This window comes from Rhipicephalus microplus, chromosome 3 (assembly GCF_043290135.1).
Source record: "Rhipicephalus microplus isolate Deutch F79 chromosome 3, USDA_Rmic, whole genome shotgun sequence".
Lineage (NCBI taxonomy): Eukaryota > Metazoa > Arthropoda > Arachnida > Ixodida > Ixodidae > Rhipicephalus > Rhipicephalus microplus.
In genome coordinates, this window is record NC_134702.1 from 197,018,928 (window position 1) to 197,042,211 (window position 23,284).

General features: G+C 43.0%; 1 protein-coding gene and 35 non-coding genes across 38 annotated transcripts in view; all 36 read right to left on the reverse strand.

Annotated features, from left to right (window-relative positions):
* The window catches only part of LOC142804083 (chymotrypsin-like protease CTRL-1), an 81,627-nt gene that overhangs the window by 21,783 nt on the left and 36,560 nt on the right, over window positions 1-23,284 (reverse strand). The window lies entirely within an intron of this gene.
* On the reverse strand, window positions 3,010-3,082 carry TRNAT-CGU (transfer RNA threonine (anticodon CGU)). The gene has a single exon. It is a non-coding gene; the product is annotated as a tRNA-Thr (tRNA).
* On the reverse strand, window positions 3,462-3,534 carry TRNAT-CGU (transfer RNA threonine (anticodon CGU)). The gene has a single exon. It is a non-coding gene; the product is annotated as a tRNA-Thr (tRNA).
* On the reverse strand, window positions 3,914-3,986 carry TRNAT-CGU (transfer RNA threonine (anticodon CGU)). Its single transcript has one exon. It is a non-coding gene; the product is annotated as a tRNA-Thr (tRNA).
* TRNAT-CGU (transfer RNA threonine (anticodon CGU)) lies at window positions 4,357-4,429 on the reverse strand. The gene has a single exon. It is a non-coding gene; the product is annotated as a tRNA-Thr (tRNA).
* TRNAT-CGU (transfer RNA threonine (anticodon CGU)) lies at window positions 5,261-5,333 on the reverse strand. The gene has a single exon. It is a non-coding gene; the product is annotated as a tRNA-Thr (tRNA).
* On the reverse strand, window positions 5,713-5,785 carry TRNAT-CGU (transfer RNA threonine (anticodon CGU)). Its single transcript has one exon. It is a non-coding gene; the product is annotated as a tRNA-Thr (tRNA).
* On the reverse strand, window positions 6,165-6,237 carry TRNAT-CGU (transfer RNA threonine (anticodon CGU)). Its single transcript has one exon. It is a non-coding gene; the product is annotated as a tRNA-Thr (tRNA).
* On the reverse strand, window positions 6,608-6,680 carry TRNAT-CGU (transfer RNA threonine (anticodon CGU)). The gene has a single exon. It is a non-coding gene; the product is annotated as a tRNA-Thr (tRNA).
* TRNAT-CGU (transfer RNA threonine (anticodon CGU)) lies at window positions 7,060-7,132 on the reverse strand. The gene has a single exon. It is a non-coding gene; the product is annotated as a tRNA-Thr (tRNA).
* Window positions 7,964-8,036, reverse strand: TRNAT-CGU (transfer RNA threonine (anticodon CGU)). Its single transcript has one exon. It is a non-coding gene; the product is annotated as a tRNA-Thr (tRNA).
* TRNAT-CGU (transfer RNA threonine (anticodon CGU)) lies at window positions 8,416-8,488 on the reverse strand. Its single transcript has one exon. It is a non-coding gene; the product is annotated as a tRNA-Thr (tRNA).
* TRNAT-CGU (transfer RNA threonine (anticodon CGU)) lies at window positions 8,868-8,940 on the reverse strand. Its single transcript has one exon. It is a non-coding gene; the product is annotated as a tRNA-Thr (tRNA).
* Window positions 9,320-9,392, reverse strand: TRNAT-CGU (transfer RNA threonine (anticodon CGU)). Its single transcript has one exon. It is a non-coding gene; the product is annotated as a tRNA-Thr (tRNA).
* On the reverse strand, window positions 9,763-9,835 carry TRNAT-CGU (transfer RNA threonine (anticodon CGU)). The gene has a single exon. It is a non-coding gene; the product is annotated as a tRNA-Thr (tRNA).
* TRNAT-CGU (transfer RNA threonine (anticodon CGU)) lies at window positions 10,215-10,287 on the reverse strand. Its single transcript has one exon. It is a non-coding gene; the product is annotated as a tRNA-Thr (tRNA).
* TRNAT-CGU (transfer RNA threonine (anticodon CGU)) lies at window positions 10,667-10,739 on the reverse strand. Its single transcript has one exon. It is a non-coding gene; the product is annotated as a tRNA-Thr (tRNA).
* Window positions 11,119-11,191, reverse strand: TRNAT-CGU (transfer RNA threonine (anticodon CGU)). Its single transcript has one exon. It is a non-coding gene; the product is annotated as a tRNA-Thr (tRNA).
* TRNAT-CGU (transfer RNA threonine (anticodon CGU)) lies at window positions 11,571-11,643 on the reverse strand. Its single transcript has one exon. It is a non-coding gene; the product is annotated as a tRNA-Thr (tRNA).
* TRNAT-CGU (transfer RNA threonine (anticodon CGU)) lies at window positions 12,014-12,086 on the reverse strand. Its single transcript has one exon. It is a non-coding gene; the product is annotated as a tRNA-Thr (tRNA).
* TRNAT-CGU (transfer RNA threonine (anticodon CGU)) lies at window positions 12,466-12,538 on the reverse strand. Its single transcript has one exon. It is a non-coding gene; the product is annotated as a tRNA-Thr (tRNA).
* On the reverse strand, window positions 13,370-13,442 carry TRNAT-CGU (transfer RNA threonine (anticodon CGU)). The gene has a single exon. It is a non-coding gene; the product is annotated as a tRNA-Thr (tRNA).
* Window positions 13,822-13,894, reverse strand: TRNAT-CGU (transfer RNA threonine (anticodon CGU)). Its single transcript has one exon. It is a non-coding gene; the product is annotated as a tRNA-Thr (tRNA).
* Window positions 14,726-14,798, reverse strand: TRNAT-CGU (transfer RNA threonine (anticodon CGU)). The gene has a single exon. It is a non-coding gene; the product is annotated as a tRNA-Thr (tRNA).
* Window positions 15,630-15,702, reverse strand: TRNAT-CGU (transfer RNA threonine (anticodon CGU)). The gene has a single exon. It is a non-coding gene; the product is annotated as a tRNA-Thr (tRNA).
* Window positions 16,534-16,606, reverse strand: TRNAT-CGU (transfer RNA threonine (anticodon CGU)). Its single transcript has one exon. It is a non-coding gene; the product is annotated as a tRNA-Thr (tRNA).
* Window positions 17,438-17,510, reverse strand: TRNAT-CGU (transfer RNA threonine (anticodon CGU)). Its single transcript has one exon. It is a non-coding gene; the product is annotated as a tRNA-Thr (tRNA).
* On the reverse strand, window positions 18,342-18,414 carry TRNAT-CGU (transfer RNA threonine (anticodon CGU)). Its single transcript has one exon. It is a non-coding gene; the product is annotated as a tRNA-Thr (tRNA).
* Window positions 18,785-18,857, reverse strand: TRNAT-CGU (transfer RNA threonine (anticodon CGU)). The gene has a single exon. It is a non-coding gene; the product is annotated as a tRNA-Thr (tRNA).
* On the reverse strand, window positions 19,237-19,309 carry TRNAT-CGU (transfer RNA threonine (anticodon CGU)). The gene has a single exon. It is a non-coding gene; the product is annotated as a tRNA-Thr (tRNA).
* TRNAT-CGU (transfer RNA threonine (anticodon CGU)) lies at window positions 20,141-20,213 on the reverse strand. The gene has a single exon. It is a non-coding gene; the product is annotated as a tRNA-Thr (tRNA).
* On the reverse strand, window positions 20,593-20,665 carry TRNAT-CGU (transfer RNA threonine (anticodon CGU)). The gene has a single exon. It is a non-coding gene; the product is annotated as a tRNA-Thr (tRNA).
* TRNAT-CGU (transfer RNA threonine (anticodon CGU)) lies at window positions 21,497-21,569 on the reverse strand. The gene has a single exon. It is a non-coding gene; the product is annotated as a tRNA-Thr (tRNA).
* On the reverse strand, window positions 21,949-22,021 carry TRNAT-CGU (transfer RNA threonine (anticodon CGU)). Its single transcript has one exon. It is a non-coding gene; the product is annotated as a tRNA-Thr (tRNA).
* Window positions 22,401-22,473, reverse strand: TRNAT-CGU (transfer RNA threonine (anticodon CGU)). Its single transcript has one exon. It is a non-coding gene; the product is annotated as a tRNA-Thr (tRNA).
* Window positions 22,853-22,925, reverse strand: TRNAT-CGU (transfer RNA threonine (anticodon CGU)). Its single transcript has one exon. It is a non-coding gene; the product is annotated as a tRNA-Thr (tRNA).

Genomic DNA, 23,284 nt, shown 5'->3' on the forward strand with positions numbered 1-23,284 from the left:
CAAGGACGATGTCATCCAGCCATAGACCAGTCCCTGGGCGTCCCCTGTTGTGCTAGTAAAGAAAAAAAATGGTACTCTGCGATTTTGCGTCGACTACCGCAAGTTGATTAAGATCACCAAGAAAGACGTGTATCCTTTACCACGAATAGACGACTCGCTGTACCGCATTCGCAATGCTCGTTACTTTTCTTCCATGGATCTACGCAGCGGCTATTAGCAAATATCTGTTGATGAGCGCGACCGCGAAAAGACCGCCTTCATTACTCCTGACGGACTCTACGAGTTCAAGGTCCTTCCCTTCGGCTTATGCTCGGCACCAGCTACTTTTCAAAGAATGATGGACACGGTTCTTTCTGGGCTAAAATGGCAATCGTGTCTTGTCTACCTTGACGATGTGGTCGTCTTCTCGGACACGTTTGAGCAGCACGTCCAGCGCTTACAGGCAGTTCTTCAGGCGATTCGAACAGCTGGACTTTCTCTCAAACCTGAGAAATGCCACTTTGCATTCGAGGAACTAAAATTTCTTGGTCACGTCGTCAGCCACGCCGGTATACACCCAGACCCTGAGAAAACGAAAGCTGTTGCCGCATTTCCTGTCCCAACGAACAAGCGCGACCTCCGCCGATTTCTGGGACTCTGCGCATATTACAGACGCTTCGTCAAAGGCTTTTCTAAAATCGCTGAACCACTAAATGAACTTACGAAAGACGGCGTACCGTTTGTTTGGGGTCATGATCAGCATCACGCCTTTGACGCGCTACGAAACCAGCTCCAAGCCCCACCTGTACTTGGTCACTTTGACGATAACGCTGCCAGAGAGCTACACACCGATGCCAGCAACGTCGGACTTGGAGCTGTACTGGTTCAATGGCAAAATGGTGTAGAGCGCGTGATTGCCTATGCAAGTCGAACATTATCATCTGCAGAGAAAAACTACTCTGCAACAGAAAAAGAATGCTTAGCCGTTGTTTGGGCTATAACAAAGTTTCGCCCTTATTTATACGGTCGACCATTCAGGGTAGTTAGCGACCACCACTCTTTATGCTGGCTCGCCAACCTCAAAGACCCTTCTGGTCGTCTAGCGCGCTGGAGCCTTCGGCTGCAAGAATTTGACGTTACAGTCATTCACAAGTCAGGACGCAAACACACTGATGCTGACTGTCTGTCGCGTGCACCAATTCGAAGTACGAACGCGGACGTTGAAGAGGACGATACATTCCTTTCCTCTGTGTCAGCAACCGACTTGGCTCAACAACAACGCGACGACATGGAGCTAAGCCCGCTGATCGACTACCTCGACGGCCGAAAACCCAGCCTTCCTCGAAACTTTGCACGTTCGCTGGCCTCGTTCTGCATCAGGGATGGAGTCCTCTATAAGAAAGATTTCGACCATACCCAGGCTACTTACCTACTGGTTGCGCCGACCTCGCTTCGGGACGATATTTTACATGCTTGTCACGACGAACCATCATCCGGACACCTTGGATACACGCGCACATTGGAAAGAATTCGCCACTCATGCTACTGGCCCCGCCTCGCGAAGACAGTCAAGCAGTACGTCCGCACATGCCGCGACTGCCAACGCCGTAAGACTCCACCTGTCCGACCAGCAGGACTATTACAGCCAATCGCCACGCCGAAGACACCATTCCATCAAATTGGCATTGACTTGCTCGGCTCATTTCCCACCTCTTCGTCTGGAAACCGGTGGATTGTGGTTGCCACCGATTATTTAACGCGTTACAGCGAAACAAAAGCCCTGCCCAAAGCTACCGCCGCCGAAATTGCACAGTTTTTTGTCACCAGCATCGTACTTCGTCACGGAGCGCCAGCTGTGATAATCACTGATCGTGGTACAGCTTTCACCGCAGAGATGCTTCAAGAAGTGCTGAGACTAAGTGGTACAGAACATAGGAAAACCACGGGTTATCACCCCTAAACAAATGGACTGACTGAACGGTTGAACAAGACCATTGCAGATATGCTGTCAATGTATGTGGCCGTTGATCACAAGAACTGGGATGATATACTCCCTTACGTAACTTTTGCTTACAATACAGCCGTCCAAGAGAGTACAGGTTTCACCCCATTTCGCTTAGTTCATGGTCGAGAGGTCACCACAATGCTCGATGCAATGCTCCTTCCTAACAACTTGAGCATGTTCAACACGGACGCTGAATTGTTCGCTCAACGCGCCGAGGAGGCCCGTCAACTTGCCCGATGCCGTATTCAGGCTCGCCAAACTGCCGTCGCACAACGCTACAACCTTACACACCGAGAGGTTACCTTCCAACCAGGCGATGAAATTTGGGTGTGGACTCCCATTCGACAGCGTGGTCACTCTGAGAAGTTGCTTCGGCGCTACTTCGGCCCTTACAAAGTTCTGCGCCGACTCAGTGACGTTACGTATGAAGTTCTCCCTGAGGCCGCCTCAAGACGTTCCCGTCGGTTTCCACAAAGTGATGTGGTGCACGTGTCAAGACTCAAGCCATATTTCTCGCGTCATCCATCGAACGTGGACTAACTTACCATGCGATGACAATTTTTTGTCACTTTGGTTTTTTTATTGTCTTGTGTACTTACTCCTTTCTTTATTGAGTACTTCTAGGACGCCTGCCCATTTTTTTTCTCCCTTATGATGGAGTTGTTGGGTTCCAGGATAGCATCATTTTTTTTCTCATTTGTTTTCTCAACGCTCATTACCAGCATCGAGCCGATGCTTTTCGAGGAGAGGGAGTAATGTCACAGGTAATGGGTATGAGCCATCAACTGTAAGTGGAATTCCTGGGAAGTGAAGAAAGAAGAGGGCTTTTACGTCCTGGTCTGAGGGCAAGTAAGACGTCGTTTCGTCGCTGTCTGTTATTACGTTCGCGGCAATATATATATATATATATATATATATATATATATGAGATATAACAGACAGTAATGCCAAGGAATGTACAGGGGAAGTCATTAAAACCAATGGAATGTAAATAAGAAGAAAGAAAAGTGGATGAAAAAATTACCAACTGTGAGCAGGAATCGAACCTACGACCTTCGAATTACGCGTTCGATGCTCTAACCACTGAGCTATCACAGCGGCCCTCCCTCCACCCACTTTTTTGGGGTTATCTGTGAATTTAGAAGTAGGAGTGACAGTCAGCGCCATCTATAAGCCAAAGAACGAGTGTGAAAACACTCTTATTCGCATGTTTGGCGTCACGTAGTACGTGAACTTATGAGCGGGCAGCTGATTAATTGTCCCTCTTATACAACCTAAACACACCAAGTCTGCCAGTACGAGACCCTCGTTCAATGAAATAAGGGAAAGAAGTGTATACCTAAGGGCTCGTTTTTCCGTGTTTTAACGCAATATTAATGAGATATAACAGACAGTAATGCCAAGGAATGTACAGGGGAAGTCATTAAAACCAATGGAATGTAAATAAGAAGAAAGAAAAGTGGATGAAAAAATTACCAACTGTGAGCAGGAATCGAACCTACGACCTTCGAATTACGCGTTCGATGCTCTAACCACTGAGCTATCACAGCGGCCCTCCCTCCACCCACATTTTTGGGGTTATCTGTGAATTTAGAAGTAGGAGTGACAGTCAGCGCCATCTATAAGCCAAAGAACGAGTGTGAAAACACTCTTATTCGCATGTTTGGCGTCACGTAGTACGTGAACTTATGAGCGGGCAGCTGATTAATTGTCCCTCTTATACAACCTAAACACACCAAGTCTGCCAGTACGAGACCCTCGTTCAATGAAATAAGGGAAAGAAGTGTATACCTAAGGGCTCGTTTTTCCCTGTTTTAACACAATATTAATGAGATATAACAGACAGTAATGCGAAGGAATGTACAGGGGAAGTCATTAAAACCAATGGAATGTAAATAAGAAGAAAGAAAAGTGGATGAAAAAATTACCAACTGTGAGCAGGAATCGAACCTACGACCTTCGAATTACGCGTTCGATGCTCTAACCACTGAGCTATCACAGCGGCCCTCCCTCCACCCACTTTTTTGGGGTTATCTGTGAATTTAGAAGTAGGAGTGACAGTCAGCGCCATCTATAAGCCAAAGAACGAGTGTGAAAACACTCTTATTCGCATGTTTGGCGTCACGTAGTACGTGAACTTATGAGCGGGCAGCTGATTAATTGTCCCTCTTATACAACCTAAACACACCAAGTCTGCCAGTACGAGACCATCGTTCAATGAAATAAGGAAATACCTAAGGGCTCGTTTTTCCGTGTTTTAACACAATATTAATGAGATATAACAGACAGTAATGCCAAGGAATGTACAGGTGAAGTCATTAAAACCAATGGAATGTAAATAAGAAGAAAGAAAAGTGGATGAAAAAATTACCAACTGTGAGCAGGAATCGAACCTACGACCTTCGAATTACGCGTTCGATGCTCTAACCACTGAGCTATCACAGCGGCCCTCCCTCCACCCACTTTTTTGGGGTTATCTGTGAATTTAGAAGTAGGAGTGACAGTCAGCGCCAACTATAAGCCAAAGAACGAGTGTGAAAACACTCTTATTCGCATGTTTGGCGTCACGTAGTACGTGAACTTATGAGCGGGCAGCTGATTAATTGTCCCTCTTATACAACCTAAACACACCAAGTCTGCCAGTACGAGACCCTCGTTCAATGAAATAAGGGAAAGAAGTGTATACCTAAGGGCTCGTTTTTCCGTGTTTTAACACAATATTAATGAGATATAACAGACAGTAATACCAAGGAATGTACAGGTGAAGTCATTAAAACCAATGGAATGTAAATAAGAAGAAAGAAAAGTGGATGAAAAAATTACCGACTGTGAGCAGGAATCGAACCTACGACCTTCGAATTACGCGTTCGATGCTCTAACCACTGAGCTATCACAGCGGCCCTCCCTCCACCCACTTTTTTGGGGTTATCTGTGAATTTAGAAGTAGGAGTGACAGTCAGCGCCATCTATAAGCCAAAGAACGAGTGTGAAAACACTCTTATTCGCATGTTTGGCGTCACGTAGTACGTGAACTTATGAGCGGGCAGCTGATTAATTGTCCCTCTTATACAACCTAAACACACCAAGTCTGCCAGTACGAGACCCTCGTTCAATGAAATAAGGGAAAGAAGTGTATACCTAAGGGCTCGTTTTTCCGTGTTTTAACACAATATTAATGAGATATAACAGACAGTAATGCCAAGGAATGTACAGGGGAAGTCATTAAAACCAATGGAATGTAAATAAGAAGAAAGAAAAGTGGATGAAAAAATTACCAACTGTGAGCAGGAATCGAACCTACGACCTTCGAATTACGCGTTCGATGCTCTAACCACTGAGCTATCACAGCGGCCCTCCCTCCACCCACTTTTTTGGGGTTATCTGTGAATTTAGAAGTAGGAGTGACAGTCAGCGCCATCTATAAGCCAAAGAACGAGTGTGAAAACACTCTTATTCGCATGTTTGGCGTCACGTAGTACGTGAACTTATGAGCGGGCAGCTGATTATTTGTCCCTCTTATACAACCTAAACACACCAAGTCTGCCAGTACGAGACCCTCGTTCAATGAAATAAGGGAAAGAAGTGTATACCTAAGGGCTCGTTTTTCCGTGTTTTAACGCAATATTAATGAGATATAACAGACAGTAATGCCAAGGAATGTACAGGGGAAGTCATTAAAACCAATGGAATGTAAATAAGAAGAAAGAAAAGTGGATGAAAAAATTACCAACTGTGAGCAGGAATCGAACCTACGACCTTCGAATTACGCGTTCGATGCTCTAACCACTGAGCTATCACAGCGGCCCTCCCTCCACCCACTTTTTTGGGGTTATCTGTGAATTTAGAAGTAGGAGTGACAGTCAGCGCCATCTATAAGCCAAAGAACGAGTGTGAAAACACTCTTATTCGCATGTTTGGCGTCACGTAGTACGTGAACTTATGAGCGGGCAGCTGATTAATTGTCCCTCTTATACAACCTAAACACACCAAGTCTGCCAGTACGAGACCCTCGTTTAATGAAATAAGGGAAAGAAGTGTATACCTAAGGGCTCGTTTTTCCCTGTTTTAACACAATATTAATGAGATATAACAGACAGTAATGCGAAGGAATGTACAGGGGAAGTCATTAAAACCAATGGAATGTAAATAAGAAGAAAGAAAAGTGGATGAAAAAATTACCAACTGTGAGCAGGAATCGAACCTACGACCTTCGAATTACGCGTTCGATGCTCTAACCACTGAGCTATCACAGCGGCCCTCCCTCCACCCACTTTTTTGGGGTTATCTGTGAATTTAGAAGTAGGAGTGACAGTCAGCGCCATCTATAAGCCAAAGAACGAGTGTGAAAACACTCTTATTCGCATGTTTGGCGTCACGTAGTACGTGAACTTATGAGCGGGCAGCTGATTAATTGTCCCTCTTATACAACCTAAACACACCAAGTCTGCCAGTACGAGACCATCGTTCAATGAAATAAGGAAATTCCTAAGGGCTCGTTTTTCCGTGTTTTAACACAATATTAATGAGATATAACAGACAGTAATGCCAAGGAATGTACAGGTGAATTCATTAAAACCAATGGAATGTAAATAAGAAGAAAGAAAAGTGGATGAAAAAATTACCAACTGTGAGCAGGAATCGAACCTACGACCTTCGAATTACGCGTTCGATGCTCTAACCACTGAGCTATCACAGCGGCCCTCCCTCCACCCACTTTTTTGGGGTTATCTGTGAATTTAGAAGTAGGAGTGACAGTCAGCGCCATCTATAAGCCAAAGAACGAGTGTGAAAACACTCTTATTCGCATGTTTGGCGTCACGTAGTACGTGAACTTATGAGCGGGCAGCTGATTAATTGTCCCTCTTATACAACCTAAACACACCAAGTCTGCCAGTACGAGACCCTCGTTCAATGAAATAAGGGAAAGAAGTGTATACCTAAGGGCTCGTTTTTCCGTGTTTTAACACAATATTAATGAGATATAACAGACAGTAATGCCAAGGAATGTACAGGTGAAGTCATTAAAACCAATGGAATGTAAATAAGAAGAAAGAAAAGTGGATGAAAAAATTACCAACTGTGAGCAGGAATCGAACCTACGACCTTCGAATTACGCGTTCGATGCTCTAACCACTGAGCTATCACAGCGGCCCTCCCTCCACCCACTTTTTTGGGGTTATCTGTGAATTTAGAAGTAGGAGTGACAGTCAGCGCCATCTATAAGCCAAAGAACGAGTGTGAAAACACTCTTATTCGCATGTTTGGCGTCACGTAGTACGTGAACTTATGAGCGGGCAGCTGATTAATTGTCCCTCTTATACAACCTAAACACACCAAGTCTGCCAGTACGAGACCCTCGTTCAATGAAATAAGGGAAAGAAGTGTATACCTAAGGGCTCGTTTTTCCGTGTTTTAACACAATATTAATGAGATATAACAGACAGTAATGCCAAGGAATGTACAGGGGAAGTCAATAAAACCAATGGAATGTAAATAAGAAGAAAGAAAAGTGGATGAAAAAATTACCAACTGTGAGCAGGAATCGAACCTACGACCTTCGAATTACGCGTTCGATGCTCTAACCACTGAGCTATTACAGCGGCCCTCCCTCCACCCACTTTTTTGGGGTTATCTGTGAATTTAGAAGTAGGAGTGACAGTCAGCGCCATCTATAAGCCAAAGAACGAGTGTGAAAACACTCTTATTCGCATGTTTGGCGTCACGTAGTACGTGAACTTATGAGCGGGCAGCTGATTAATTGTCCCTCTTATACAACCTAAACACACCAAGTCTGCCAGTACGAGACCCTCGTTCAATGAAATAAGGGAAAGAAGTGTATACCTAAGGGCTCGTTTTTCCGTGTTTTAACACAATATTAATGAGATATAACAGACAGTAATGCCAAGAAATGTACAGGGGAAGTCATTAAAACCAATGGAATGTAAATAAGAAGAAAGAAAAGTGGATGAAAAAATTACCAACTGTGAGCAGGAATCGAACCTACGACCTTCGAATTACGCGTTCGATGCTCTAACCACTGAGCTATCACAGCGGCCCTCCCTCCACCCACTTTTTTGGGGTTATCTGTGAATTTAGAAGTAGGAGTGACAGTCAGCGCCATCTATAAGCCAAAGAACGAGTGTGAAAACACTCTTATTCGCATGTTTGGCGTCACGTAGTACGTGAACTTATGAGCGGGCAGCTGATTAATTGTCCCTCTTATACAACCTAAACACACCAAGTCTGCCAGTACGAGACCCTCGTTCAATGAAATAAGGGAAAGAAGTGTATACCTAAGGGCTCGTTTTTCCGTGTTTTAACACAATATTAATGAGATATAACAGACAGTAATGCCAAGGAATGTACAGGGGAAGTCATTAAAACCAATGGAATGTAAATAAGAAGAAAGAAAAGTGGATGAAAAAATTACCAACTGTGAGCAGGAATCGAACCTACGACCTTCGAATTACGCGTTCGATGCTCTAACCACTGAGCTATCACAGCGGCCCTCCCTCCACCCACTTTTTTGGGGTTATCTGTGAATTTAGAAGTAGGAGTGACAGTCAGCGCCATCTATAAGCCAAAGAACGAGTGTGAAAACACTCTTATTCGCATGTTTGGCGTCACGTAGTACGTGAACTTATGAGCGGGCAGCTGATTAATTGTCCCTCTTATACAACCTAAACACACCAAGTCTGCCAGTACGAGACCCTCGTTCAATGAAATAAGGGAAAGAAGTGTATACCTAAGGGCTCGCTTTTCCGTGTTTTAACGCAATATTAATGAGATATAACAGACAGTAATGCCAAGGAATGTACAGGGGAAGTCATTAAAACCAATGGAATGTAAATAAGAAGAAAGAAAAGTGGATGAAAAAATTACCAACTGTGAGCAGGAATCGAACCTACGACCTTCGAATTACGCGTTCGATGCTCTAACCACTGAGCTATCACAGCGGCCCTCCCTCCACCCACATTTTTGGGGTTATCTGTGAATTTAGAAGTAGGAGTGACAGTCAGCGCCATCTATAAGCCAAAGAACGAGTGTGAAAACACTCTTATTCGCATGTTTGGCGTCACGTAGTACGTGAACTTATGAGCGGGCAGCTGATTAATTGTCCCTCTTATACAACCTAAACACACCAAGTCTGCCAGTACGAGACCCTCGTTCAATGAAATAAGGGAAAGAAGTGTATACCTAAGGGCTCGTTTTTCCCTGTTTTAACACAATATTAATGAGATATAACAGACAGTAATGCGAAGGAATGTACAGGGGAAGTCATTAAAACCAATGGAATGTAAATAAGAAGAAAGAAAAGTGGATGAAAAAATTACCAACTGTGAGCAGGAATCGAACCTACGACCTTCGAATTACGCGTTCGATGCTCTAACCACTGAGCTATCACAGCGGCCCTCCCTCCACCCACTTTTTTGGGGTTATCTGTGAATTTAGAAGTAGGAGTGACAGTCAGCGCCATCTATAAGCCAAAGAACGAGTGTGAAAACACTCTTATTCGCATGTTTGGCGTCACGTAGTACGTGAACTTATGAGCGGGCAGCTGATTAATTGTCCCTCTTATACAACCTAAACACACCAAGTCTGCCAGTACGAGACCATCGTTCAATGAAATAAGGAAATACCTAAGGGCTCGTTTTTCCGTGTTTTAACACAATATTAATGAGATATAACAGACAGTAATGCCAAGGAATGTACAGGTGAAGTCATTAAAACCAATGGAATGTAAATAAGAAGAAAGAAAAGTGGATGAAAAAATTACCAACTGTGAGCAGGAATCGAACCTACGACCTTCGAATTACGCGTTCGATGCTCTAACCACTGAGCTATCACAGCGGCCCTCCCTCCACCCACTTTTTTGGGGTTATCTGTGAATTTAGAAGTAGGAGTGACAGTCAGCGCCATCTATAAGCCAAAGAACGAGTGTGAAAACACTCTTATTCGCATGTTTGGCGTCACGTAGTACGTGAACTTATGAGCGGGCAGCTGATTAATTGTCCCTCTTATACAACCTAAACACACCAAGTCTGCCAGTACGAGACCCTCGTTCAATGAAATAAGGGAAAGAAGTGTATACCTAAGGGCTCGTTTTTCCGTGTTTTAACACAATATTAATGAGATATAACAGACAGTAATGCCAAGGAATGTACAGGTGAAGTCATTAAAACCAATGGAATGTATATAAGAAGAAAGAAAAGTGGATGAAAAAATTACCAACTGTGAGCAGGAATCGAACCTACGACCTTCGAATTACGCGTTCGATGCTCTAACCACTGAGCTATCACAGCGGCCCTCCCTCCACCCACTTTTTTGGGGTTATCTGTGAATTTAGAAGTAGGAGTGACAGTCAGCGCCATCTATAAGCCAAAGAACGAGTGTGAAAACACTCTTATTCGCATGTTTGGCGTCACGTAGTACGTGAACTTATGAGCGGGCAGCTGATTAATTGTCCCTCTTATAAAACCTAAACACACCAAGTCTGCCAGTACGAGACCCTCGTTCAATGAAATAAGGGAAAGAAGTGTATACCTAAGGGCTCGTTTTTCCGTGTTTTAACACAATATTAATGAGATATAACAGACAGTAATGCCAAGGAATGTACAGGGGAAGTCATTAAAACCAATGGAATGTAAATAAGAAGAAAGAAAAGTGGATGAAAAAATTACCAACTGTGAGCAGGAATCGAACCTACGACCTTCGAATTACGCGTTCGATGCTCTAACCACTGAGCTATCACAGCGGCCCTCCCTCCACCCACTTTTTTGGGGTTATCTGTGAATTTAGAAGTAGGAGTGACAGTCAGCGCCATCTATAAGCCAAAGAACGAGTGTGAAAACACTCTTATTCGCATGTTTGGCGTCACGTAGTACGTGAACTTATGAGCGGGCAGCTGATTAATTGTCCCTCTTATACAACCTAAACACACCAAGTCTGCCAGTACGAGACCCTCGTTCAATGAAATAAGGGAAAGAAGTGTATACCTAAGGGCTCGTTTTTCCGTGTTTTAACGCAATATTAATGAGATATAACAGACAGTAATGCCAAGGAATGTACAGGGGAAGTCATTAAAACCAATGGAATGTAAATAAGAAGAAAGAAAAGTGGATGAAAAAATTACCAACTGTGAGCAGGAATCGAACCTACGACCTTCGAATTACGCGTTCGATGCTCTAACCACTGAGCTATCACAGCGGCCCTCCCTCCACCCACTTTTTTGGGGTTATCTGTGAATTTAGAAGTAGGAGTGACAGTCAGCGCCATCTATAAGCCAAAGAACGAGTGTGAAAACACTCTTATTCGCATGTTTGGCGTCACGTAGTACGTGAACTTATGAGCGGGCAGCTGATTAATTGTCCCTCTTATACAACCTAAACACACCAAGTCTGCCAGTACGAGACCCTCGTTCATCGAAATAAGGGAAAGAAGTGTATACCTAAGGGCTCGTTTTTCCCTGTTTTAACACAATATTAATGAGATATAACAGACAGTAATGCGAAGGAATGTACAGGGGAAGTCATTAAAACCAATGGAATGTAAATAAGAAGAAAGAAAAGTGGATGAAAAAATTACCAACTGTGAGCAGGAATCGAACCTACGACCTTCGAATTACGCGTTCGATGCTCTAACCACTGAGCTATCACAGCGGCCCTCCCTCCACCCACTTTTTTGGGGTTATCTGTGAATTTAGAAGTAGGAGTGACAGTCAGCGCCATCTATAAGCCAAAGAACGAGTGTGAAAACACTCTTATTCGCATGTTTGGCGTCACGTAGTACGTGAACTTATGAGCGGGCAGCTGATTAATTGTCCCTCTTATACAACCTAAACACACCAAGTCTGCCAGTACGAGACCATCGTTCAATGAAATGAGGAAATACCTAAGGGCTCGTTTTTCCGTGTTTTAACACAATATTAATGAGATATAACAGACAGTAATGCCAAGGAATGTACAGGTGAAGTCATTAAAACCAATGGAATGTAAATAAGAAGAAAGAAAAGTGGATGAAAAAATTACCAACTGTGAGCAGGAATCGAACCTACGACCTTCGAATTACGCGTTCGATGCTCTAACCACTGAGCTATCACAGCGGCCCTCCCTCCACCCACTTTTTTGGGGTTATCTGTGAATTTAGAAGTAGGAGTGACAGTCAGCGCCATCTATAAGCCAAAGAACGAGTGTGAAAACACTCTTATTCGCATGTTTGGCGTCACGTAGTACGTGAACTTATGAGCGGGCAGCTGATTAATTGTCCCTCTTATACAACCTAAACACACCAAGTCTGCCAGTACGAGACCCTCGTTCAATGAAATAAGGGAAAGAAGTGTATACCTAAGGGATCGTTTTTCCGTGTTTTAACACAATATTAATGAGATATAACAGACAGTAATGCCAAGGAATGTACAGGTGAAGTCATTAAAACCAATGGAATGTAAATAAGAAGAAAGAAAAGTGGATGAAAAAATTACCAACTGTGAGCAGGAATCGAACCTACGACCTTCGAATTACGCGTTCGATGCTCTAACCACTGAGCTATCACAGCGGCCCTCCCTCCACCCACTTTTTTGGGGTTATCTGTGAATTTAGAAGTAGGAGTGACAGTCAGCGCCATCTATAAGCCAAAGAACGAGTGTGAAAACACTCTTATTCGCATGTTTGGCGTCACGTAGTACGTGAACTTATGAGCGGGCAGCTGATTAATTGTCCCTCTTATACAACCTAAACACACCAAGTCTGCCAGTACGAGACCCTCGTTCAATGAAATAAGGGAAAGAAGTGTATACCTAAGGGCTCGTTTTTCCGTGTTTTAACACAATATTAATGAGATATAACAGACAGTAATGCCAAGGAATGTACAGGGGAAGTCAATAAAACCAATGGAATGTAAATAAGAAGAAAGAAAAGTGGATGAAAAAATTACCAACTGTGAGCAGGAATCGAACCTACGACCTTCGAATTACGCGTTCGATGCTCTAACCACTGAGCTATTACAGCGGCCCTCCCTCCACCCACTTTTTTGGGGTTATCTGTGAATTTAGAAGTAGGAGTGACAGTCAGCGCCATCTATAAGCCAAAGAACGAGTGTGAAAACACTCTTATTCGCATGTTTGGCGTCACGTAGTACGTGAACTTATGAGCGGGCAGCTGATTAATTGTCCCTCTTATACAACCTAAACACACCAAGTCTGCCAGTACGAGACCCTCGTTCAATGAAATAAGGGAAAGAAGTGTATACCTAAGGGCTCGTTTTTCCGTGTTTTAACACAATATTAATGAGATATAACAGACAGTAATGCCAAGAAATGTACAGGGGAAGTCATTAAAACCAATGGAATGTAAATAAGAAGAAAGAAAAGTGGATGAAAAAATTACCAACTGTGAGCAGGAATCGAACCTACGACCTTCGAATTACGCGTTCGATGCTCTAACCACTGAGCTATCACAGCGGCCCTCCCTCCACCCACTTTTTTGGGGTTATCTGTGAATTTAGAAGTAGGAGTGACAGTCAGCGCCATCTATAAGCCAAAGAACGAGTGTGAAAACACTCTTATTCGCATGTTTGGCGTCACGTAGTACGTGAACTTATGAGCGGGCAGCTGATTAATTGTCCCTCTTATACAACCTAAACACACCAAGTCTGCCAGTACGAGACCCTCGTTCAATGAAATAAGGGAAAGAAGTGTATACCTAAGGGCTCGTTTTTCCGTGTTTTAACACAATATTAATGAGATATAACAGACAGTAATGCCAAGGAATGTACAGGTGAAGTCATTAAAACCAATGGAATGTAAATAAGAAGAAAGAAAAGTGGATGAAAAAATTACCAACTGTGAGCAGGAATCGAACCTACGACCTTCGAATTACGCGTTCGATGCTCTAACCACTGAGCTATCACAGCGGCCCTCCCTCCACCCACTTTTTTGGGGTTATCTGTGAATTTAGAAGTAGGAGTGACAGTCAGCGCCATCTATAAGCCAAAGAACGAGTGTGAAAACACTCTTATTCGCATGTTTGGCGTCACGTAGTACGTGAACTTATGAGCGGGCAGCTGATTAATTGTCCCTCTTATACAACCTAAACACACCAAGTCTGCCAGTACGAGACCCTCGTTCAATGAAATAAGGGAAAGAAGTGTATACCTAAGGGCTCGTTTTTCCGTGTTTTAACACAATATTAATGAGATATAACAGACAGTAATGCCAAGGAATGTACAGGGGAAGTCAATAAAACCAATGGAATGTAAATAAGAAGAAAGAAAAGTGGATGAAAAAATTACCAACTGTGAGCAGGAATCGAACCTACGACCTTCGAATTACGCGTTCGATGCTCTAACCACTGAGCTATTACAGCGGCCCTCCCTCCACCCACTTTTTTGGGGTTATCTGTGAATTTAGAAGTAGGAGTGACAGTCAGCGCCATCTATAAGCCAAAGAACGAGTGTGAAAACACTCTTATTCGCATGTTTGGCGTCACGTAGTACGTGAACTTATGAGCGGGCAGCTGATTAATTGTCCCTCTTATACAACCTAAACACACCAAGTCTGCCAGTACGAGACCCTCGTTCAATGAAATAAGGGAAAGAAGTGTATACCTAAGGGCTCGTTTTTCCGTGTTTTAACACAATATTAATGAGATATAACAGACAGTAATGCCAAGAAATGTACAGGGGAAGTCATTAAAACCAATGGAATGTAAATAAGAAGAAAGAAAAGTGGATGAAAAAATTACCAACTGTGAGCAGGAATCGAACCTACGACCTTCGAATTACGCGTTCGATGCTCTAACCACTGAGCTATCACAGCGGCCCTCCCTCCACCCACTTTTTTGGGGTTATCTGTGAATTTAGAAGTAGGAGTGACAGTCAGCGCCATCTATAAGCCAAAGAACGAGTGTGAAAACACTCTTATTCGCATGTTTGGCGTCACGTAGTACGTGAACTTATGAGCGGGCAGCTGATTAATTGTCCCTCTTATACAACCTAAACACACCAAGTCTGCCAGTACGAGACCCTCGTTCAATGAAATAAGGGAAAGAAGTGTATACCTAAGGGCTCGTTTTTCCGTGTTTTAACACAATATTAATGAGATATAACAGACAGTAATGCCAAGGAATGTACAGGGGAAGTCATTAAAACCAATGGAATGTAAATAAGAAGAAAGAAAAGTGGATGAAAAAATTACCAACTGTGAGCAGGAATCGAACCTACGACCTTCGAATTACGCATTCGATGCTCTAACCACTGAGCTATCACAGCGGCCCTCCCTCCACCCACTTTTTTGGGGTTATCTGTGAATTTAGAAGTAGGAGTGACAGTCAGCGCCATCTATAAGCCAAAGAACGAGTGTGAAAACACTCTTATTCGCATGTTTGGCGTCACGTAGTACGTGAACTTATGAGCGGGCAGCTGATTAATTGTCCCTCTTATACAACCTAAACACACCAAGTCTGCCAGTACGAGACCCTCGTTCAATGAAATAAGGGAAAGAAGTGTATACCTAAGGGCTCGTTTTTCCGTGTTTTAACACAATATTAATGAGATATAACAGACAGTAATGCCAAGGAATGTACAGGGGAAGTCATTAAAACCAATGGAATGTAAATAAGAAGAAAGAAAAGTGGATGAAAAAATTACCAACTGTGAGCAGGAATCGAACCTACGACCTTCGAATTACGCGTTCGATGCTCTAACCACTGAGCTATCACAGCGGCCCTCCCTCCACCCACTTTTTTGGGGTTATCTGTGAATTTAGAAGTAGGAGTGACAGTCAGCGCCATCTATAAGCCAAAGAACGAGTGTGAAAACACTCTTATTCGCATGTTTGGCGTCACGTAGTACGTGAACTTATGAGCGGGCAGCTGATTAATTGTCCCTCTTATACAACCTAAACACACCAAGTCTGCCAGTACGAGACCCTCGTTCAATGAAATAAGGGAAAGAAGTGTATACCTAAGGGCTCGTTTTTCCGTGTTTTAACACAATATTAATGAGATATAACAGGCAGTAATGCCAAGGAACGTACAGGGGAAGTCATTAAAACCAATGGAATGTAAATAAGAAGAAAGAAAAGTGGATGAAAAAATTACCAACTGTGAGCAGGAATCGAACCTACGACCTTCGAATTACGCGTTCGATGCTCTAACCACTGAGCTGTCACAGCGGCCCTCCCTCCACCCACTTTTTTGGGGTTATCTGTGAATTTAGAAGTAGGAGTGACAGTCAGCGCCATCTATAAGCCAAAGAACGAGTGTCAAAACACTCTTATTCGCATGTTTGGCGTCACGTAGTACGTGAACTTATGAGCGGGCAGCTGATTAATTGTCCCTCTTATACAACCTAAACACACCAAGTCTGCCAGTACGAGACCCTCGTTCAATGAAATAAGGGAAAGAAGTGTATACCTAAGGGCTCGTTTTTCCGTGTTTTAACACAATATTAATGAGATATAACAGACAGTAATGCCAAGGAATGTACAGGGGAAGTCATTAAAACCAATGGAATGTAAATAAGAAGAAAGAAAAGTGGATGAAAAAATTACCAACTGTGAGCAGGAATCGAACCTACGACCTTCGAATTACGCGTTCGATGCTCTAACCACTGAGCTATCACAGCGGCCCTCCCTCCACCCACTTTTTTGGGGTTATCTGTGAATTTAGAAGTAGGAGTGACAGTCAGCGCCATCTATAAGCCAAAGAACGAGTGTGAAAACACTCTTATTCGCATGTTTGGCGTCACGTAGTACGTGAACTTATGAGCGGGCAGCTGATTAATTGTCCCTCTTATACAACCTAAACACACCAAGTCTGCCAGTACGAGACCCTCGTTCAATGAAATAAGGGAAAGAAGTGTATACCTAAGGGCTCGTTTTTCCGTGTTTTAACACTATATTAATGAGATATAACAGACAGTAATGCCAAGGAATGTACAGGTGAAGTCATTAAAACCAATGGAATGTAAATAAGAAGAAAGAAAAGTGGATGAAAAAATTACCAACTGTGAGCAGGAATCGAACCTACGACCTTCGAATTACGCGTTCGATGCTCTAACCACAGAGCTATCACAGCGGCCCTCCCTCCACCCACTTTTTTGGGGTTATCTGTGAATTTAGAAGTAGGAGTGACAGTCAGCGCCATCTATAAGCCAAAGAACGAGTGTGAAAACACTCTTATTCGCATGTTTGGCGTCACGTAGTACGTGAACTTATGAGCGGGCAGCTGATTAATTGTCCCTCTTATACAACCTAAACACACCAAGTCTGCCAGTACGAGACCCTCGTTCAATGAAATAAGGGAAAGAAGTGTATACCTAAGGGCTCGTTTTTCCGTGTTTTAACACAATATTAATGAGATATAACAGACAGTAATGCCAAGGAATGTACAGGGGAAGTCATTAAAACCAATGGAATGTAAATAAGAAGAAAGAAAAGTGGATGAAAAAATTACCAACTGTGAGCAGGAATCGAACCTACGACCTTCGAATTACGCGTTCGATGCTCTAACCACTGAGCTATCACAGCGGCCCTCCCTCCACCCACTTTTTTGGGGTTATCTGTGAATTTAGAAGTAGGAGTGACAGTCAGCGCCATCTATAAGCCAAAGAACGAGTGTGAAAACACTCTTATTCGCATGTTTGGCGTCACGTAGTACGTGAACTTATGAGCGGGCAGCTGATTAATTGTCCCTCTTATACAACCTAAACACACCAAGTCTGCCAGTACGAGACCCTCGTTCAATGAAATAAGGGAAAGCAGTGTATACCTAAGGGCTCGTTTTTCCGTGTTTTAACGCAATATTAATGAGATATAACAGACAGTAATGCCAAGGAATGTACAGGGGAAGTCATTAAAACCAATGGAATGTAAATAAGAAGAAAGAAAAGTGGATGAAAAAATTACCAACTGTGAGCAGGAATCGAACCTACGACCTTCGAATTACGCGTTCGATGCTCTAACCACTGCGCTATCACAGCGGCCCTCCCTCCACCCACTTTTTTGGGGTTATCTGTGAATTTAGAAGTAGGAGTGACAGTCAGCGCCATCTATAAGCCAAAGAACGAGTGTGAAAACACTCTTATTCGCATGTTTGGCGTCACGTAGTACGTGAACTTATGAGCGGGCAGCTGATTAATTGTCCCTCTTATACAACCTAAACACACCAAGTCTGCCAGTACGAGACCCTCGTTCAATGAAATAAGGGAAAGAAGTGTATACCTAAGGGCTCGTTTTTCCCTGTTTTAACACAATATTAATGAGATATAACAGACAGTAATGCGAAGGAATGTACAGGGGAAGTCATTAAAACCAATGGAATGTAAATAAGAAGAAAGAAAAGTGGATGAAAAAATTACCAACTGTGAGCAGGAATCGAACCTACGACCTTCGAATTACGCGTTCGATGCTCTAACCACTGAGCTATCACAGCGGCCCTCCCTCCACCCACTTTTTTGGGGTTATCTGTGAATTTAGAAGTAGGAGTGATAGTCAGCGCCATCTATAAGCCAAAGAACGAGTGTGAAAACACTCTTATTCGCATGTTTGGCGTCACGTAGTACGTGAACTTATGAGCGGGCAGCTGATTAATTGTCCCTCTTATACAACCTAAACACACCAAGTCTGCCAGTACGAGACCATCGTTCAATGAAATGAGGAAATACCTAAGGGCTCGTTTTTCCGTGTTTTAACACAATATTAATGAGATATAACAGACAGTAATGCCAAGGAATGTACAGGTGAAGTCATTAAAACCAATGGAATGTAAATAAGAAGAAAGAAAAGTGGATGAAAAAATTACCAACTGTGAGCAGGAATCGAACCTACGACCTTCGAATTACGCGTTCGATGCTCTAACCACTGAGCTATCACAGCGGCCCTCCCTCCACCCACTTTTTTGGGGTTATCTGTGAATTTAGAAGTAGGAGTGACAGTCAGCGCCATCTATAAGCCAAAGAACGAGTGTGAAAACACTCTTATTCGCATGTTTGGCGTCACGTAGTACGTGAACTTATGAGCGGGCAGCTGATTAATTGTCCCTCTTATACAACCTAAACACACCAAGTCTGCCAGTACGAGACCCTCGTTCAATGAAATAAGGGAAAGAAGTGTATACCTAAGGGATCGTTTTTCCGTGTTTTAACACAATATTAATGAGATATAACAGACAGTAATGCCAAGGAATGTACAGGTGAAGTCATTAAAACCAATGGAATGTAAATAAGAAGAAAGAAAAGTGGATGAAAAAATTACCAACTGTGAGCAGGAATCGAACCTACGACCTTCGAATTACGCGTTCGATGCTCTAACCACTGAGCTATCACAGCGGCCCTCCCTCCACCCACTTTTTTGGGGTTATCTGTGAATTTAGAAGTAGGAGTGACAGTCAGCGCCATCTATAAGCCAAAGAACGAGTGTGAAAACACTCTTATTCGCATGTTTGGCGTCACGTAGTACGTGAACTTATGAGCGGGCAGCTGATTAATTGTCCCTCTTATACAACCTAAACACACCAAGTCTGCCAGTACGAGACCCTCGTTCAATGAAATAAGGGAAAGAAGTGTATACCTAAGGGCTCGTTTTTCCGTGTTTTAACACAATATTAATGAGATATAACAGACAGTAATGCCAAGGAATGTACAGGGGAAGTCAATAAAACCAATGGAATGTAAATAAGAAGAAAGAAAAGTGGATGAAAAAATTACCAACTGTGAGCAGGAATCGAACCTACGACCTTCGAATTACGCGTTCGATGCTCTAACCACTGAGCTATTACAGCGGCCCTCCCTCCACCCACTTTTTTGGGGTTATCTGTGAATTTAGAAGTAGGAGTGACAGTCAGCGCCATCTATAAGCCAAAGAACGAGTGTGAAAACACTCTTATTCGCATGTTTGGCGTCACGTAGTACGTGAACTTATGAGCGGGCAGCTGATTAATTGTCCCTCTTATACAACCTAAACACACCAAGTCTGCCAGTACGAGACCCTCGTTCAATGAAATAAGGGAAAGAAGTGTATACCTAAGGGCTCGTTTTTCCGTGTTTTAACACAATATTAATGAGATATAACAGACAGTAATGCCAAGAAATGTACAGGGGAAGTCATTAAAACCAATGGAATGTAAATAAGAAGAAAGAAAAGTGGATGAAAAAATTACCAACTGTGAGCAGGAATCGAACCTACGACCTTCGAATTACGCGTTCGATGCTCTAACCACTGAGCTATCACAGCGGCCCTCCCTCCACCCACTTTTTTGGGGTTATCTGTGAATTTAGAAGTAGGAGTGACAGTCAGCGCCATCTATAAGCCAAAGAACGAGTGTGAAAACACTCTTATTCGCATGTTTGGCGTCACGTAGTACGTGAACTTATGAGCGGGCAGCTGATTAATTGTCCCTCTTATACAACCTAAACACACCAAGTCTGCCAGTACGAGACCCTCGTTCAATGAAATAAGGGAAAGAAGTGTATACCTAAGGGCTCGTTTTTCCGTGTTTTAACACAATATTAATGAGATATAACAGACAGTAATGCCAAGGAATGTACAGGTGAAGTCATTAAAACCAATGGAATGTAAATAAGAAGAAAGAAAAGTGGATGAAAAAATTACCAACTGTGAGCAGGAATCGAACCTACGACCTTCGAATTACGCGTTCGATGCTCTAACCACTGAGCTATCACAGCGGCCCTCCCTCCACCCACTTTTTTGGGGTTATCTGTGAATTTAGAAGTAGGAGTGACAGTCAGCGCCATCTATAAGCCAAAGAACGAGTGTGAAAACACTCTTATTCGCATGTTTGGCGTCACGTAGTACGTGAACTTATGAGCGGGCAGCTGATTAATTGTCCCTCTTATACAACCTAAACACACCAAGTCTGCCAGTACGAGACCCTCGTTCAATGAAATAAGGGAAAGAAGTGTATACCTAAGGGCTCGTTTTTCCGTGTTTTAACACAATATTAATGAGATATAACAGACAGTAATGCCAAGGAATGTACAGGGGAAGTCAATAAAACCAATGGAATGTAAATAAGAAGAAAGAAAAGTGGATGAAAAAATTACCAACTGTGAGCAGGAATCGAACCTACGACCTTCGAATTACGCGTTCGATGCTCTAACCACTGAGCTATTACAGCGGCCCTCCCTCCACCCACTTTTTTGGGGTTATCTGTGAATTTAGAAGTAGGAGTGACAGTCAGCGCCATCTATAAGCCAAAGAACGAGTGTGAAAACACTCTTATTCGCATGTTTGGCGTCACGTAGTACGTGAACTTATGAGCGGGCAGCTGATTAATTGTCCCTCTTATACAACCTAAACACACCAAGTCTGCCAGTACGAGACCCTCGTTCAATGAAATAAGGGAAAGAAGTGTATACCTAAGGGCTCGTTTTTCCGTGTTTTAACACAATATTAATGAGATATAACAGACAGTAATGCCAAGAAATGTACAGGGGAAGTCATTAAAACCAATGGAATGTAAATAAGAAGAAAGAAAAGTGGATGAAAAAATTACCAACTGTGAGCAGGAATCGAACCTACGACCTTCGAATTACGCGTTCGATGCTCTAACCACTGAGCTATCACAGCGGCCCTCCCTCCACCCACTTTTTTGGGGTTATCTGTGAATTTAGAAGTAGGAGTGACAGTCAGCGCCATCTATAAGCCAAAGAACGAGTGTGAAAACACTCTTATTCGCATGTTTGGCGTCACGTAGTACGTGAACTTATGAGCGGGCAGCTGATTAATTGTCCCTCTTATAAAACCTAAACACACCAAGTCTGCCAGTACGAGACCCTCGTTCAATGAAATAAGGGAAAGAAGTGTATACCTAAGGGCTCGTTTTTCCGTGTTTTAACACAATATTAATGAGATATAACAGACAGTAATGCCAAGGAATGTACAGGGGAAGTCATTAAAACCAATGGAATGTTAATAAGAAGAAAGAAAAGTGGATGAAAAAATTACCAACTGTGAGCAGGAATCGAACCTACGACCTTCGAATTACGCGTTCGATGCTCTAACCACTGAGCTATCACAGCGGCCCTCCCTCCACCCACTTTTTTGGGGTTATCTGTGAATTTAGAAGTAGGAGTGACAGTCAGCGCCATCTATAAGCCAAAGAACGAGTGTGAAAACACTCTTATTCGCATGTTTGGCGTCACGTAGTACGTGAACTTATGAGCGGGCAGCTGATTAATTGTCCCTCTTATACAACCTAAACACACCAAGTCTGCCAGTACGAGACCCTCGTTCAATGAAATAAGGGAAAGAAGTGTATACCTAAGGGCTCGTTTTTCCGTGTTTTAACGCAATATTAATGAGATATAACAGACAGTAATGCCAAGGAATGTACAGGGGAAGTCATTAAAACCAATGGAATGTAAATAAGAAGAAAGAAAAGTGGATGAAAAAATTACCAACTGTGAGCAGGAATCGAACCTACGACCTTCGAATTACGCGTTCGATGCTCTAACCACTGAGCTATCACAGCGGCCCTCCCTCCACCCACTTTTTTGGGGTTATCTGTGAATTTAGAAGTAGGAGTGACAGTCAGCGCCATCTATAAGCCAAAGAACGAGTGTGAAAACACTCTTATTCGCATGTTTGGCGTCACGTAGTACGTGAACTTATGAGCGGGCAGCTGATTAATTGTCCCTCTTATACAACCTAAACACACCAAGTCTGCCAGTACGAGACCCTCGTTCATCGAAATAAGGGAAAGAAGTGTATACCTAAGGGCTCGTTTTTCCCTGTTTTAACACAATATTAATGAGATATAACAGACAGTAATGCGAAGGAATGTACAGGGGAAGTCATTAAAACCAATGGAATGTAAATAAGAAGAAAGAAAAGTGGATGAAAAAATTACCAACTGTGAGCAGGAATCGAACCTACGACCTTCGAATTACGCGTTCGATGCTCTAACCACTGAGCTATCACAGCGGCCCTCCCTCCACCCACTTTTTTGGGGTTATCTGTGAATTTAGAAGTAGGAGTGACAGTCAGCGCCATCTATAAGCCAAAGAACGAGTGTGAAAACACTCTTATTCGCATGTTTGGCGTCACGTAGTACGTGAACTTATGAGCGGGCAGCTGATTAATTGTCCCTCTTATACAACCTAAACACACCAAGTCTGCCAGTACGAGACCATCGTTCAATGAAATGAGGAAATACCTAAGGGCTCGTTTTTCCGTGTTTTAACACAATATTAATGAGATATAACAGACAGTAATGCCAAGGAATGTACAGGTGAAGTCATTAAAACCAATGGAATGTAAATAAGAAGAAAGAAAAGTGGATG